Raw genomic sequence first — 13,112 nt, forward strand, 5'->3', positions numbered from 1 at the left:
TCAACCCAGTACAGAACACCTATCTCATAAAAACTTTATATATGTAAAGTGCTTGGAACAGCTGCTGGCACATAACATATGCCCTGTAAGAATTAGCTACCCTTCTTCATCATCTTTAGCAGATGACAGCTGCCATGGGATATGTGAACACTCTGTTATATAAGACCCACTCTCCCTCCATCTTGAGTCAGAGGCAAGAAACTAGATGGAACAAGAGTTCCAAAATGACCTGCTCTACCTGAGGACACAGGTAGAAGACAATGGGTTCATTACCATTCAATACCCCCTATAAATACCCTACCAATACTCTGGGCTGGAGTGAGGAAACATCCACTACAATTACTTCATTTGTTTTTTGAAAGACACAGAATTTGCCATTCCAAATTAACAATAGCCCCTTCAAAGCAGTCCTCAAAGTAGGACCTATTTAGAAGGAGCCTCCAAAGAAGAGCCAGCAGAGAAGCCTACACTAGTGAATGCAGCAGTCTCATCACTTAGAGTCAAGCTGTGAGTTCTGATCCCAAACTGCTTTACACAGCATATTCATCCCACAGCTTGGCAACTGAATGACTACTGAGTCCAAACATGAAATTCATTCTCTGAAATGGAGATTTGCTATCTCTAGGATATCTTACTTTCAAATTAGGGGAAGGAAGATTAAAGATTAAAGGCTGCTGCTCTTTCTTTTTAAAAATTTTTTTTTTCAACGTTTATTTATTTTTGGGACAGAGAGAGACAGAGCATGAACGGGGGAGGGGCAGAGAGAGAGGGAGACACAGAATTGGAAACAGGCTCCAGGCTCTGAGCCATCAGCCCAGAGCCTGACGCGGGGCTCGAACTCACGGACCCGAGATCGCGACCTGGCTGAAGTCGGACGCTCAACCGACTGTGCCACCCAGGCGCCCCATCTCTTTCTTTTTTAATAAACAGGTTTGGGACAGTACACAACTGAAAAGAAATAGAGCCAGATATCTACTGCTATCTTCATATCAAAATAAATTCCAGATGGATCAAAGACTTAAAGATTAAGTTTAGGGGCGCCTGGGTGGCGCAGTCGGTTAAGCGTCCGACTTCAGCCAGGTCACGATCTCGCGGTCCGTGAGTTCGAGCCCCGCGTCAGGCTCTGGGCTGATGGCTCGGAGCCTGGAGCCTGTTTCCGATTCTGTGTCTCCCTCTCTCTCTGCCCCTCCCCTGTTCATGCTCTGTCTCTCTCTGTCCCAAAAAATAAATAAACGTTGGAAAAAAAAAAAAATTAAAAAAAAAAAAAAAAAAGATTAAGTTTAAACACACACACACACACGCACACGCGTACACACACACACCCCAAGTATTCAAAGAGAATGAATAACTATTTTTTATAATTTTCAGGTAGGGAAGCATGCCTTTTCTAAATATTGGCCTAGCAGTAGGAAAAACTATAAGAAAAGATTATTTTGACCACCTAAAAATGCAGAATTTCCCAACAACAACAAAAAACTGCATAAACACAGTCAAAAGACAAATGACAAACCGGGGACAATTCTGCACCATATATAATGGTCAACACTTTAGCTCTTACGAATTATTAAGAAAATAATACTGGAAAAATGTGCAAAGGACATGGATCAATGACTCAAAAAATATAAACGTCAAAAATACATTTGAAAAGATATTCAATCTTTAATATACAAAGAAACATTAAAACATACTTAGTGAGGGGCGCCTGGGTGGCTCAGTCAGTTAGGCATCTGACTTCAGCTCAGGTCATGATCTCACAGTTCGTGGGTTTGAGCTCTGTGCTGACAGCTTGGAGCCTGGAGCCTGCTTCAGATTATGTGTCTCCCTCGCTCTCTGCCCCTTACCCACTCATGCTCTCTCTCCATCTCTCAAAAATGAATAGATGTTAAAAAAAAATTTTTTTTTAAATACTTGAGTGACATATCTCCATGACTATTTGAAACATTTTAGATTAACTGATTTATTCTTCACGAAATATGAGCTATTATTATACCTACCTTATCAAAGATGAAACTGAGGGATAGAGAAGTTAAATGACTTACCCAAGGTCACACAGTAAGTGGTTATGTCCGAATTCAGGCCCCAGCAGGCTGGCTCCAGAATCATATACCATATCACATCACATCATATCAGAGTCACATTCTCAACCACCATATTAGAGTGACAAGACCACTTTTCACCTGTCAAATGGGGAAGATGAAAAACATACAACCCAGTATTACTAATAATGTGGGGAAATAGACAATCTCATGTTCTGTTGGAAGAAGTTAACATTTTTAAAAAAATATTTATTTTGAGAGAGACAGAGAGACAGGGAGAAAGAGTGAACACACGTGCACAAGTGTGAGAAGGAGAGGGAGAGAGTGACAGGGAGAGAGAATCCCAAGCAGTCTCTGCACTGTCAGCGTAGAGCCTGAAGTGGGGCTTGACCTCACCAACCAAACTGTGAGATCATGACCTGAGCCTAAATCAAGGGTCAATCACATAACCAACCAAGCCACCCAGGTGCCCCTAGAAGTTAACATTCTTAAGGGCAGTTTGGTTCCATGAACCAACATTTTAAATGTGTATATCCTTGGGGCACCTAGGTGGCTCAGTTAGTTAAATGCCCAACTTCGGCTCAGGTCATGATCTCATGGTTGGTGGGTTCAAGCCCTGTGTCGAGCTCTGTGGTAACAGCTCAGAGCCTGAAACCTTCTTTGGATTCTGTGTCTCCCTCTCTCTTTGCCCCTATGCTCTGTCTCTCTCTCTCTCAAAAATAAATAAACATTTTTCAAAAATTTGGGGTGCCTGGGTGGCTCAGTCGGTTAAGCGTCCGACTTCAGCTCAGGTCACGATCTCGCGGTCCGTGAGTTCGAGCCCCGCATCAGGCTCTGGGCTGATGGCTCAGAGCCTGGAGCCTGCTTCGATTCTGTGTCTCCCTCTCTCTCTGCCCCTCCCCCATTCATGCTCTGTCTCTCTCTGTCCCCAAAATAAATAAACATTAAAAAATAATAAAAAAAAATTTAATAAATGTGTATATCTTTTAAATCAGCCATTCTATTTCTTAGAATTCATCCTAAGAAGGTAAGTAGACAAGTGTACAAAGATTATGTACAGGGTGTTTATCACAGAATGCACATAATGACATAAATGCTGCAAAGAAGGCTCCTGGCTGGCTCAGTCGAGAGCGACGCATGATCTTGAGGTCGTGAGTTGAAGCCCCATGCTGGATGCAGAGATTACTAAAAAACTGCAAATAAAAAGCCCAACAGGGGTGCCTAGGTGGCTCAGTCAGTTAACTGTCTGACTTTGGCTTAGGTCGTGATCTGGCAGTTTGTGAGTTTGAGCCCCACGCTGGGCTCTGTGCTAATAGCTCAGAGCCTGAAGCCTGCTTCAGATTCTGTGTTGCCCCCTCTCTGCCCCTCCCCTGTTCACATTCTGTCTCTCTCTCTCTCAAAAATAAATAAACATTAAAACAATTTTAAAAAAGCCCAGGGGCGCCTGGGTGGCTCAGTTGGTTAAGCGTCCGACTTCAGCCAGGTCACGATCTCGCGGTCCGTGAGTTCAAGCCCCGCGTCAGGCTCTGGGCTGATGGCTCGGAGCCTGGAGCCTGTTTCCGATTCTGTGTCTCCCCCTCTCTCTGCCCCTCCCCCGTTCATGCTCTGTCTCTCTCTGTCCCAAAAATAAATAAAAAACGTTGAAAAAAAAATAAAATAATAAAATAAAAAAGCCCAACAAAGGGGAGCTTGGGTGGCTCAGTCAGCTCAGTGTCTGACTCTTGATATTGGCTCAGATCACCTCACCACTTGTGAGATTGAGCCCGCCAAAGATCTCTGCATGACAGCATGGAACCTGTTGGGATTTTCTCTCTCCTCTCTCTCTGCCCCTTCCTTGCTCGCACATGCATGTGTGCTCTCTCTCAAAATAAAATAAACTTAAAAAAAAAAAGCCCAACAAGTACACCAAAAGTCCAACAAATTCATTCATTCAACAAATATTTATCAAGTACCAATTGTGTACCAGGAACTGTTTTCAAGCAACAGCTACAGAGCAGTGAATAAAAAAAGAAAAAAAAAAAATCTGTCTTCATGGAGCTTACATTCTAATGGAGGGTGGTGGGCAATAATAAATAAGAAAAGTATGTACCAAATGGTGCTGAATGCTATAGACAAAAATAAAGGAGAGAAGGGAGAAAGGAAAGAAAGGGGGTTTGCTACAATTTTAAGTAAGGGGGTCAGGGAAGGGCCCATTGATAACAAATGAGATAAACATATTCAATACTGAAGAATAAAATGCATTATGGTACATCCATACAACAAAATATAATTTAGCGGGGCACTTGGGTGACTCAGTCGGTTAAGCGTCCAACTTCGCTCAGGCCATCATCTCAAGATTCATGAATTCGTGCCCCATATCAGGCTCTCCACTGTCAGCACAGAGCCCACTTCGGATCCTCTGTTCCCCCTGCCATGCCCCTCCCACACATGGGCCTGCCTGCCCTCCCTCTCTCTCTCTCTCTCTCTCACAAAAATAAACTTAATTTAAAAAATAGAAATATAATTTAGCCATTTATTCTATATTTATTTACATGATAAAGTGTCTATAACAAATTATAAAATGACTCTTACCACACACACACAAAAATAGGTAACTACGTCAGGCGATAACCATATTGTGATAATCATTTGTCAATTATATCTCAATAAAGCTGGAGAAAAAATGAAAGAAAATTACAAAACAGTATAAGTAAGAAAAACAGTATTAAGGTATGATTCCACTGACATGAAATTACATGTGCATACACACTTATGCTTTAAAAAGGAGAAGAAAAACAACACAGAAAGAACATGATAATACTAAGCAGGGGTCCAGGCTGAGTGCCAGACAAGTGGTACCAGTAGCCTTTATTTATTCTCCCCACTCACTCACTTCCTCCTCACACCTACACTTCGTTCCAGAAAAGATTTAAGGACCACAAATCCACCTACCCCCCACAAGTTATTTAACTCTCCCCTTCCTTCCTCATCCTTTTCCCTCTCCTTTCCAGAAGCCAGGTCAGTGACAGGGGGAAAAGGATAAAAGCTTAAGATCAAGGCAAGTTGATGGAGCCTAAGAAGGATGAAGGGACACCCCCATACATCTGGATGGAATTCCTTATTTCAGCATGTAGGTGGTGATTCAGAGGACTGAGAGATCCTGGGAGGCACACTTCCTTCCTACAGATCTATAAGATCTGAAGCAAAGCTATCTGGGATTCAGATTTCCTATTTCATCTCCTACTAAATCCCAAATGCCTTGCAGGGCAGCCAGGAGTAAACCTGACTCTCACAGCAGGCCAGAGCTCTGCCCCTGGCACACAAGTGCGTACACCTTCCTACAAGCAGAAAATTACAAAGAGTTGAGCCCATTTTGCTCCCTATTTTATCCCTTCCTCCATGTCTGCACCCAATAAGCTATCCTGGCTAAGTTAAACTCATGTTCAACCCCCATACATTCACCACCTTGCATGACCATCCTAGAGATTCGCAGTCTTCCCCACTAAGATTCTCAAGCCTAAGGTACCTACCAAGAAAGTTGCCCAAGGTAACATTTTCAGTCTGGGGTAAGATTTTGAGTAATCTGGTGGACAGGGTCCAGATATATATGCTCTCAGATATGTGGAAATCAATTACACTTCTTGCCTAAGCATAAAGCCACCAACAAGGAATCAGCAAGTTCCCAAAGGTGGAATCCATGTTGCTATCTCCTATTTAGCCTGAGGGTAGGAGGCACAGGAGTAGAGTTAAGGGACCTGGGGAAAGACTTAACAGTTTCAAAATATTTCTCACATACTCTCTGTCACCTGTTGGAAACCTACAGTGTGCAAAAGGCCCTGTGTTAAATGCTTTCATATACTATCACCAAAAATGACAAATCACTGTAATCAAACATTCCTACCATATGCTACTAAATTTAGGAAGCCAATGATACATACAGGTCCAAGTGGCCCTGCGGACAGTTGAATACCCAGGCTTGAAATTAGGAAGAGGTCAGAAATCTGAGATTCTCCTCAGGCCTGCAACACAGAAGCCTCATTACACACCATGGGGCCACAGCCTTTCATGCCCCATCTAGCTTCTGCTCTTTCCTGGGCTTTCAACAGGGAACATCCCTCCCACACATGCATGCACACATGCACACACATGCATGCACGCACACACACACAAACACACACTTTCATTACCTAATTAAAAACAAAATCTCTTTCACTTCAATGTCTCTAGGTCTCTTTGGTTTCTTTTAGAGCAAGCAAGGTGGATTGAGTGAGGGCTCTACAGATACATAGGGGTTTGAATCTCAGTTCTAACCACTTCCAAGTTAATCCACCTCTCAGAGCTTTTGGTAAACCAAGGGCAATACCATCTCTCTCTTACACAGATAAAATCACCACACAGGGCAAAAAGTCCATTTGAGAGGACCAAAGTGCTAACTCTATTGAACGAGCACTGCCTGGGGAAGTCAAAGACTTGCTGAGAGAAGTGGGAAAGGACAAGAAAAAGTCTGACCAGCTGATGAGAGTAAGGGTGCTTCTGGCAGAGGCAACAACACATACAAAGGATGAGAGTTTGTGCAGAGCCACAAAGAACCCACATGGGTACTGACAAGAAGGTAAGGAGTAATTTAGTTATCAAATACTTCCTGAATGCCTCTAAGCACTGAAAATACAACCTCTAGCAAGAAGGTCCCTACCTTAATGAAATTTATAATCTGGTAGGTGAGAAAGACAAACTATTAAAAAAGCAGTAAGGGGTCTAATGAAAGCAAATGAGGTACTAAGAGAGTAACATGGGGTTACTTTGTATTGAGTGGCTGTACATTTTGTATAAAGGGGGAGGGGAGAGGAGAACGGAAGGGGCAGAGAGAATCGCAAGCAGGTTCCACACTGTCAGCGCAGAACCCCTTTCAGGGCTGAGATTGTGACCTGAGCTGAAACCAAGAGTCAGATACTTAACCAACTGAGCCACAAAGGTACCCCTATTTATTTTTTATATTTTTAAAATGTTTATTTTTATTTATTTTGAGAGAGAGAGACAGAAAACAAGCAGGGGAGAAACACAGAGAGAGAGAAAGAGACAGAATCCCAAGCAGGCTCCACACTGTTAGCACAGAGCCTGATGTGGAGCATGAACCCACAAACTGCAATATCATGACCTGAGCTGAAATCAAAAGTCAGATGCCACTGAACCATGCAGGCACCCTTATTTTTTATAAGTAATCTCTACACCCATTGTGGGGCTCAAACTCATGACCCCGAGATCAAGAATCACATGCTCTTCCAACTCAGCCAGCCAGGTGCCCCCAGGAATTTGCATTTTTTTTAGTAGGCTTCACACCCAGAGCTGAGATCAAGACCTGAGCTGAGATTAAGTGTCAGACGCTTAACTGAATGAGCCACCCAGGTGCCCCAGAAATTTGCATTTTATTTATTTTTAATGGTTATTTATTTTTGAGAGACAGAGACAGAGTGCAAGAAGGGGAGGGGCAGAGAGAGAGGGAGACACACAATCCGAAGCAGACTCCAGGCTCTGAGCTGTCAGCACAGAGCCTGTCATGGGGCTTGGACCCATGAGCCATGAGATCATGACCTGAGCCAAAGTCGGATGCCCAACCAAGCCACCCAGGCACCCCGGAATTTGCATTTTAAGTAAGTATACAGCAACCTCCTCCTTTGCCTGCATGGGTAATTCTGATGCATTAAAGCTTCAAAATCATAGCTCTACGAACAGGGCTCATGGAGGGAGGCCCACACTTGAAGCTGACTGGCAATGTCAAAATTAGAGGACTATGTAGAACCAAGAATCAAGCTGGGCATGGAGTAATCTAGAAAGAAAAGTCAGAACGGATTATGAAATTTGAAGGTACCAAAGCAGAAAACAGAAGGCAGGCCATCAGAGCATGGGGCTTAAACAACAGAGGAGTCAAAGATGGGGAGCATTCCTGTGGGAATCACTAAGAGTGGCCATGATCTCTGGCCCTCTTAGGTTGGTTTTCCCAGCAGAGCCCTAGGAGGGGAATACAGATACCTTGCCTCACACAGGCAAGGTGACTGGGCCTTAGACTGCCCAGGATGTGCACATAATCACTCCACCCAACCTTCAAAAGAGAATATATCCCTCTTTAGTAAGTACTGCTCCTATCCCCGTGATTCTCCCCAGGTACCCACCGTGATGCCAGCTACTGGTCTGTAGAAGACTTCCAGGCCACACAGAAAAACATACAGAATGCCTCTAAGGGCTAATGACTGGCACCAATCACCAAGATTCTCTATTTGGCATATATTAGACCACACTAACGCTGCCATACATTCAAAGACCATTCCAGGTCAGAAACTTTGAAGCCCACTGCCTACACAGCTTCAAACCTCACATCTATGCACACCCAGCCAGTCTTCCACTACTACTATGCCTCACCAACAGAATCTACACTCCCATGTCCTTCCCCACAATTCAGACAGAAATTCCACAGATTCAGGCTAGGCAGAGTCCTGAATTCCCGAGACTGCTGAAGCCAGTTCCTATGCATGGTTTGGTAGGAGGAGATACAGCCTGAAAGAGTGATCATTCTATGTAAAGGGAATATCCTCAGCCTACCTAAAGAGAGCACCAGGATTGCTACAGGCTTCTGTACAGGAAACTTTTTTTGAAAATTAGCTAGTTAAACTTAGTGTATTTAAAAGGAGGGAGGAGCTCCTGGGTGGCTCAGTCAGTTAAGCATCTGACTCGATTTCAGCTCAGGTCACATTTTCACAGTTCGTAAGTTTCAGCCCTGCACCGGGCTCCATACTGACAGTGTGGAGCCTGCTTGGGATTCTCTCTCTCCCCCTCTCTCTCTGCCCCTCCCCCGCTCATGCTTGCCTTCTCTCGCTCTCTCTCAAAATAAACTTAAAAAAATAAAAAAAATAAAAGGAGGGGAAGTCAGCTCTTCGGAGCAGAAACTGAAGTGTGGAGAAAGGTACATGGTTGGATTTCTGAGGATTTCACATTCAGGTAATTAACTTATAAAATACAAACTAATGTGAAATCTAGCTCAAACCTTTATATGTCAACTACCTGATTCTTCTTTTAATCCAAAAGCTGGTTCCACACTAAAGAGGTGAGAATGCCAAAAGATGATTTACGTAATCCCCAAGATTATTTATGGCCTTAATCTTGAATTGCTTGCCCTGTCCTTTCTTACACTCCACCCACCATCCTGATTCTCTAAGTTTCTGACTTAATGATTCAGCTTCCTGTTTCATCTTTGCCTCACCTTATCCCTAAGGCCTTTTGTTTCTTTCCTTGCTGAGGATTGCATTCCACTCTCAGTTATTCTGCCATCAGCCACTCAAGAGTAAATAATCTGCCTACCCAGATCCCCAACTTTTATCCTCAGCACTCATGCTCCCTTCCATGGGCAAGTTCTCTGCCAGACCTACCCTGATTTTGTGAATATATCTGAGAGAGGACAAGTGTATTAGATGATTCATCTCAAGCATGTTAAATGGCTCATTCAAGAAAATACTGGAATCACCGAAGATGGAATAAGGAGAATGACAATGAGCTAGGGCCAAATGACTAGACCTTACTCTGACATTCTAAGGCACACTTCTTAGCCCTCAAGTACTACTCTGGGTACTCCTACCCAGCACCTCATCTCAAGAGACGCTTCCAGCCCACAGCTGTAGCACTTAGAATACACAGTAAGCAAGACCTAGGCCTTTGCCCAACAAAACTTACCATGTAGTAAGGGAGACAAATAATTACAGTATGTATAATTAAAGGTAATGCACGTAGAGCTGGAAGACTAAGGACAGTCATGGGGCACCGGGGTGGCTCAGTTAAGTGTACAAATCTTGATTTCAACTTAGGTCATGATTTCATGGTTCATGGGATCAAGCCCTGCATCAGGCTCTGCACTGACACACAGTAGAGCCTGCTTGAGATTCTCTATCCCTCTCTTTCAAAATAAACAAACATTTAAAAAAAAAAAAAAAGACAGTCAGGTGAAGTTACACCTAAGCTGAAACTTGAAGGATGAATAGGAGATACCCAGGCAGTGGCAGAGCACTTGAGGAAAAGTGATCCTTTTTTCTTTTTTAAAGTTTATTCACTTTGAGAAGAAGCAACTGTGAGCAGGTGAGGGGCAGAGAGAGAATCAGAAGCAAGCTCTGAGCACTGTCAGCGTGGAGCCCAACATGAGCTTGATTTCACAAACCAAGAGATCATGACCTGAGCTGAAATCAAAACTGTCACTTAACCTGAGCCACTTGGGCACCCTGAGGAAAAGCGTTCTAAGTAAAGGGAACATAATATAAAAAATTCTTGCAGCAAGAAAACACATCTGAAGAGATGGGGGGGGGGGGTAGGGAAGCCAAAGTAGAAGGTGTTCTGAAGCAAATGATGCTGGGGAGACCAAAAAGGGACTCCTGAGACATGCGAAGTTGTTTTGTAATTCACTTAACAAGTATTCACTGAGTGCCTACAATGTGCCAGGCATTGTTCTAGGCATTAGGAAGAGAATAGCGAATAAAACAAACAATACCCTCATTCTCAGAAAATTCTTTTTTTTTTTTAATATAAATTTATTGTCAAGTTAGCTAACATACAGTGTATACAGTGTATTCTTGGCTTCAGGAGTAGATTCCCATGATCCATCACTTACATACAACACCCAGTTCTTATCCCAACAAGTGTCCTCCTCAATGCCCATCACCCATTTTCCCTGTTCCACCAAACCCACACCCCCATCAACCCTCAGTTTGTTCTCTGTATTGAAGAGTCTCTTATGAAATGCCTTCCTCTCTGTTTGTAATTGTTTTTTTTTCTTCCCTTCTCCCATAGTCTTCTGTTAAATTTCTCAAATTCCACATATGAGTGAAAACATGTATCTGTCTTTCTCAGAGAATTTAATTCTAATTGGAGACTAGGGATGCCTGGCTGGCTCAGTTGGTAGAACATGCAACTCTTGATCTCAGGGTCATGAGCTCAAGTCCCATACTGGGTGTGGAGCCTAGTTTAAAAAAAAAATTAAATAAAAAAAATTAATTGAAGGAGATTATAAACAAATACGTGAATAAGACAGAAAAATAACGTATTAATAAGTGTTATGCAAAGATTAAAAAAGGTGATGTGATAGAAAGAATACGTATGGCTACTTTGGAATAATTAGGTGGTCAGGGGAAGGTCTCTCTGAGAAGATGACATTTAGAAACAGGTATATCAAAACAACAAACAAACAAAAAAACAAACAACCACGCAAAGACCAAGGAAAAAGCATTCCAGATGGGGGTGACAGTACATGTAAAAGCCCAATGGCAAAATCACCGAAGTTGTTTTAAGCAGGAAAGTTAGACCATGATCATTTGTATATATTATAAAGATCACTCTGGCTACAATGTGCAGAATGGAACAGAGGTAGGGAAGGATAAAATCAAGACTGGAGGTAGATATGAGAATGGATTATGTACACTAAGATGAGAAGACCCCAACAACAACGGTGACGATGATGATGACAATAATCAATATTCACATAGCACTTACTGGGTGCCAATCTATTGTTCTAAGCATTTTATGTGTGTTAATTTATTTAGTACTCACAAATACTCTATTTTATAAATCAGAAAACTAAGGGACAAAGTACCCGCAATGAAGAAGGAAAGAAAGCAACTGGATCCAAGAAATAATGGGGAGGAAAAGTCCTAGTGACAGGCTGGTTGCTGGCTGTACGAGGGGAAGGGAATGACTACCAGGCTTTGGGCCTATCAAGAGTGTGCTACTTACATGTGATGAGGACAATGGATGACGAGCAAGTGGGGAAGAGCAGGAGGCTGCATTTTGCCGAGTATGCAAAACATCCTTGCGATGTTGTCTACATGAGCAGTTGGATACTGTGGTCCATAGAAAGATCTGGGCATCATCCATGTGTAGATGGTTAAGTGGAGCTGTCAGAGAAGTTGAGATCACCTAGGAAGAGTATGAGGAAAAAGAAGCCCTAGGAAAGAATGCTAACATTTAAAACACAACAAGAATCATTTATAGCATCAAAATGGAAATACCTTAATGTCTCTCAATAGGAAAGTAGCTATACACAGTGTATCTATTATACAAAAAACTACACAGTAGCCAAAATAAAGGAGAAGTTATCTTTATGTATCAACATGAAATATTATCCAGGTACATTACTGAATCAAAGAAATACTGAAATAATACGTAAAATGTGACCCCATTTGTATAAACACAAAAATAACTCTTTTTCTGGGTTCATACACATGTATGTAAACACAAAGAAAAAAGTCTGGAAGCTACATTTCAAACACTAACAAGGTTACCACCTTTGAGAAATACAAAAATAAGTGAAATGAGAATGGGAGGAGAACAAGAGAATTCAAAATGTCTACCGATTTTCATTTTTTTTAGATTATATTACTATATTCCCTATAAAATTAAAGATCAATTTTTCAAAAATAATGGGGATCTCAGGGTGCCTGTCTGGCTCAGTCAGTAGAGCAGGTGACTCTTGTTTTGTTTTGTTTTGTTTTAAAGAGAGAAAGGGACAGCGTGCACAGCAGGGGAGAGGAGCAGAGAGAGAGCACGTGACTCTTGATCTCAGGGTTGTGAGTTTGAGCCCCACATAGAGCTTACTTAAAAATAATAATCATGGGAATCTCTGTTATCTTCCCCTCAATTTTTCTGTGAACCTAAAACTGTTATAAAAAAACTTAATTTGTAAAAATTTTTTTATTTTTATTTATTTTGAGAGAGCACAGGTGTGCAGAAGTGGGAGAGGGGAAGAAAGAGAGGGAGACAAGGAGACAGAGAATCCCAAGCACTGTCAGCATGAAGCCTGACGCAGGGCTCAGATCAACAAACTGCGAGCTCATGACCCAAGCTGAAATCAAGAGTCCGACATCCAACTGACTGAGCCACCCAGGCGCCCCTTAATTTTTTTTCAAATGAGCAGAAGAGGGAACCTACAAAGGATGTCCTTTGCTTCAGATGCTAAATTTTCTCTGTCCCTTCCACCCCAGATGGCTCTGGTGTTCAGATCTTACAGTTTCCCATCTGCCCACATCTGAGATGTTGACACCAAGCTCCCTAATTCCACCGTCTACCCTG

General features: G+C 42.4%; 1 long non-coding RNA gene across 13 annotated transcripts in view; it reads right to left on the reverse strand.

Annotated features, from left to right (window-relative positions):
• The window catches only part of LOC124503230 (uncharacterized), a 103,609-nt gene that overhangs the window by 73,104 nt on the left and 17,393 nt on the right, over nt 1-13,112 (reverse strand). For 12 of the 13 annotated variants that reach the window (XR_006960129.1, XR_006960138.1, XR_006960132.1 and 9 more), the window contains 2 exons: nt 11,778-11,988; nt 2,040-2,177 (listed from right to left, as the gene is read on the reverse strand). This is a non-coding gene — a long non-coding RNA (uncharacterized LOC124503230). Of the gene's footprint in view, nt 1-2,039; nt 2,178-10,826; nt 11,008-11,777; nt 11,989-13,112 lie in introns of those variants that run through there. The other variant, XR_006960135.1, reaches the window with a different exon arrangement.

Source organism: Lynx rufus, unplaced genomic scaffold (genome assembly GCF_022079265.1).
Source record: "Lynx rufus isolate CCGP_SWC_20201006 ecotype Redwood Valley unplaced genomic scaffold, mLynRuf1.p SCAF_8, whole genome shotgun sequence".
NCBI lineage: Eukaryota > Metazoa > Chordata > Mammalia > Carnivora > Felidae > Lynx > Lynx rufus.